At 40.3% G+C, this 4,625-nt stretch overlaps 1 non-coding gene across 1 annotated transcript; it reads right to left on the bottom strand.

Moving 5' to 3' along the window:
• Positions 1-4,169: 4,169 nt before the first annotated feature.
• TRNAN-GUU (transfer RNA asparagine (anticodon GUU)) lies at positions 4,170-4,243 on the bottom strand. Its single transcript has one exon. It is a non-coding gene; the product is annotated as a tRNA-Asn (tRNA).
• Between the last annotated feature and the right edge of the window lie 382 nt (positions 4,244-4,625).

Here is a 4,625-nt window from a genome sequence, read left to right as displayed (position 1 = left end):
ATCTGAACACCACAGGTCAGTCAGAGGGCTGCTGCACAGAGCAGTTCACAGCTGGGAGGGTGATGAGAGCTACAGCAGAGGAAATGGTAGACCACAGGGTTGACAAGAGGAAGGAGAAAACTGGTGACAGCAAACGTCAAGTTACTTCCACATTACGGAGGTGAGGGGGTAGAAGAAATAAGCTAACTTACTAGGAGACCCACTGCAAAAGAAAAAATCAGAGGAATAGCAGAGGAGATACACGGAAGACCTATGAGATCAATAGTTCATGTAGTTCATGATGAGCTGACACCTGATCTATGCTTTACTGGGTTTCTGAGCAGACAAGGGTGTGTGATTGTATGTCTGCTAAACTTCCTAGAGTACAGGATACATGTTTATTTACCAGCAAGTGAAAGTCAACTGCAATCTGCATGGGATTTTCTGAAGGTCCAGTAGTTGTTCTTTTGCTGCTGTTCCTCCTGCCTGGCGTTCCCATCCATCTCAAATCGTCCACAGTCATCTTCTGAAGGCAGGTGGGAATGAAACAGTAGGTAGACATAGTATGCCTTCCCTCACTAGTCCTGAGTTTGTCTTTCTGGGAGAGCAATCTTTTCTCTGATTACTTCCATTGCTGCAATAGAGCCTGCTGCCTCTCGTCATTGTGCCAGCTAAGAATTCACACCAGCAGGTGCTTGCTTTTCCTTTCAGACTCAGTAAGAGGCAGATATTGGGCCTCCCAGCTTGAATTTGTAAGATATATTGGCTTCTAGGATTCTTCCAGGATACTTCAAGGATTTTCCTAGGGTCACCTGGATATTTTTTGCCTTGATTAGAATCATTCATCAAAAGCCAGAGAAAGGGTACTGTGGATGTAACAGATGCTTTTTGGCTTTACAGTCAATCCAAAACTCAGGATGAGGTTAGAACAGTGAGATTGCTCTCTGCCGTGAATGCTACAAATAGATGATATAGCTAGTATTCTCTTCTGCACTCCATTGACTATTTTAGTTGCTGTATTACTGAGTTATCATAAAGGTTCATACATAAAAGAAGAGGAAAGCAACCCTGATTTTTAGTAGCAACGGTCAATTGGCAGATTAAATCTCTGGTGCCTATGGGAAGCTGCACCTTAGAAGGAGCATTTATGACCCCTTTTACCTGTTCCTGAGGAATGTCTATGCTGGCACAAGGGTGATTGTTCTGAAGGCGTTACAAGCAAGTGTCTCTATAAAGCGGGCAGGAAGGTCAGTTAATGACCGGAAATTCTCAGAGGACCATATAAATTTTGTACTGGCCTCCCCTGAAGAGTGACCTTCATATATCCCAGTTTGTCGTGTATCCCATTAAAAAAAAAAAAAAAAAAGATGAAATTGCCAAGTCAGAGACCTACTATTGCTGCTTTTACAGGAGAAAAACCCCGGTCTACTGGACAGAAAATACAGATTTATTCATACAGACACAGTGGGGAGCAAACCCCAGCAGCTTATTTATCATCAACTAGTATTTGACTATGTCTTTTAGAATAGTTATATTAGAAGATTGTAGAGTTCAGCAGCTGATTGTTTGTACTAAATCTGCTTTTGCTAGCTGTGATAAGCCTGACATAATTAAGTCTGACAACAAGCTGCCGTTTCATGAGCATATGCTTAAGATGTTGCAATGAATTATGGCACAGAGTATCACCATCTTCCCCGGTCTAACTGGTTGATGGAAAACAAAATAATAAAGTGTCTACTAAAAAGGTGATGGAGGTCAGACTCTGACTTATATTTAACATTGTTAAATTATAGAATGACATCAGTAGAGTATGGGTTGTCATCTGCTGACATCTTGTCCAACAGAGAACTGAAAACAGGGTAGTCTGGGCTGCTAGAAGCGGATGTTAGCGTCAGTGGGTACTTGTAGATGCGCAGAGCTACAGATAGGACAAAACAAAAATACTCAGTATGATTTAAGGTCCCAGAAGCTGCAACTGTTTCATGAAAGTGAAGCTGTGCACGTTTGCGATGAGAAGCCACAGCTGCAAACAGCACAGGTGTCAAAACATGTAGCCTTGTATAACTGTGTGTGTGTCACATCACTCAGGTGTGTGCTGTGGAGAACTAGATGACTCTCTTCCAATCCCAGAAGTCAAGAGATACAGGGCAATGAATTGGTGCCACAGAGGAAAAAAGCTCCAAGGGACTGCAACAAGCAGGCTGTGGGACAGAACAGAACCAGAACAACTAAAATTAATAATGGAAAAAAGGAGTCATGCTGGTCTGTCAGCACTGGGGGTCAAAGCAGTCTCAGTCTGAAAGGGGTGACTGTGCAGTCATGTGTCTACGCTCCTCTGGAAATGGCTACATGTCGTGCCAAGAGAGCCATGCTCAGTTCCCACCAGGCGCATCCTCTCTCTGCCCTTAGAAATTACCTGTCATTACTGGGTGATGCAGTTCCTTACTTTTAGGGGAGTTCTTAATTTTAATGGCTGTTTGAGCTCTTAGAAAATGGCATTTTTTTCTCTTTCTGTGTAGTCTTCCTTGTGCAGTGAGGATTCAAAAATTGAAGTTAATCATAATGTATTTTCTGTTGGATAGGGTAGCTAGACTGGTATTTAACTATAGCACTGCTGCTTTCTCTGCTCCTCCATCCTCCCCTTAAAAAGCTGAGGAGGTTCTTAGGCCTGTCACAGAGAATGGATTGTCAGCTCATGAACTCTTATCAGGTTAGCTTATTCATTAGGCTGGCGAAGTTTTTCCTCCATATCCTCATGATTTAGAATAATACGCTATATAAAATCTAGGGGCAGAGTTGAATGTTTAGGAAACAGCGATGCTTAAGTAGATTTTTTACTCCTTTCTCAAAGGCAAAGACTTTAGGGTCTTGGGGCTTTTTGTTCTCTGTTTCTTTTTTTCTGAGCGTATGTTTATTCTCAGTTCCTGAAGATACACAGAAACAAATAAGAGAAAGGAGGAAAGAAAGGAAATGGATGAGAAAGATCTTGAGCTCTGCTAGCATGCAGACAGTGAGGTTAATGGATACACCAGCATTCTGCATATCTGTGCTAGATCACTCACACTATCTCGAGGGTGCCATTTGAGAGTTGTTCTGGGACATCATCTTTCTTTAAGAAATACCCCACCTCACCACTGACCTTATTTTTTGAACATAATGTTAGACCTAGAGGATAGAAGGTAATGGATGGGAACTAATTTAATCTGAGCAGTTGTGAGCGTTGGATGAAGCTGTTCTGACTGCATCTTGACTTTCCAGGTAGTGTCAAGGTACAAAGTTTTGTTCAGATTTCAAAACTGCCATCAGTTCAAATTGCTGTGACAACACATCGAGTCAAGTGAGGATGTTCCGAGTCTCTTCCATAGCCATCCTGACAAAGCTGCTATGTAGCTTCCCAAAATGCTGGTGTTGGTTTCTTAGTCAAATAAGTCTGAGTTTCAAATATGACAGGAACTTCATGCAGGAGTTGAAATTACTAATATTTTTTTGCTGCTGTTGTTTCTTCTATTTCCCCTTCAAATTGTGACTGCAGAGAAAACTTCTTTAAAAATATAACTGGGTTCTACTCGCATGCCGTGCTGGTATAACTTCATTACTTTGATGTGGTTCCTCCTTATGTCTGTGTTAGTATCAAAAGAATAAGGCTTATTACTTTTGGAACATGGAAACTATTCTGAATAGGCCATATTTTGCCTCTAGCATATGCTCACAACTCAACTAAACATGTTTTGATATCTAAAGAGTAATTAAGAAAAAGTTCCTTTTTTATGTTTCCATTTTACTGGCCTTTGAAAATGCTAATGCTGAAATGTACCATAAGAGAGTAATTTCATTGTGCATGTAGTCTGACAGAATATAGATAATAAACAATCCCTCTTCAAAATTAAGTAGCTTATTAAAATATTTATGTATTAACCTGAGATCACTGAGTAGTTTAGTAGCTATTATGAGAGAGTGCTGAGGGTTTCTTGCTTAAATAAACAACTTACTACTAACAATGGTTTCTGCTCTTAGGAGGGAGAGGTAGCATTAGAGAAAAATATCTTTTTGGTTTTTTATGTATAATTTTCTGTGGTTTATAAATAGCCTTATACCTAATAGTTATAGAATCATGGAATGGTTTGGATTGGAAGAGACCTTGAAGACCATTTAATTGCAGCTGTCCTGACATGGACAGAAGAAAGAGCATTCGTCCCTGGGTGGGCTCGAACCACCAACCTTTCGGTTAACAGCCGAATGCGCTAACCCATTGCGCCACAGAGACTCCTTCTACTATGTCATAATGATTAAAAATATTGTGCTATAAAGAAGTCAGATTCTTTTAAAAAACATAACACTTTCTAGAGTGGAGGCATACGTAAGCATATTGCACAACGTCTGGATGGAGGTGAAGATTTGTGAAAATATAGATCTTAATTACTTGAATTGAATAATGCATTTTCATGTGTCTGTGATCTGAAGTGCAAACTCCTTGAAAAATCTTGTGTCATATATATGATCCTGTATGTTAAGTAATTGATTCCAACTGTAGAATGCCTACACAGGTAATTAATGTACTTGGCACTCTTTTGGAAGAGGCACCACATTGCAGAGTTTATGGTTCTGATCCTACAATGCAGTTGTATGTGCTCATACCTTCTAGCCCA

The sequence above is a fragment of the Tauraco erythrolophus genome, chromosome 9 (genome assembly GCF_009769465.1).
Source record: "Tauraco erythrolophus isolate bTauEry1 chromosome 9, bTauEry1.pri, whole genome shotgun sequence".
In the NCBI taxonomy this organism is placed as follows: domain Eukaryota; kingdom Metazoa; phylum Chordata; class Aves; order Musophagiformes; family Musophagidae; genus Tauraco; species Tauraco erythrolophus.
This window is presented reverse-complemented; position numbering and strand designations above follow the sequence as displayed.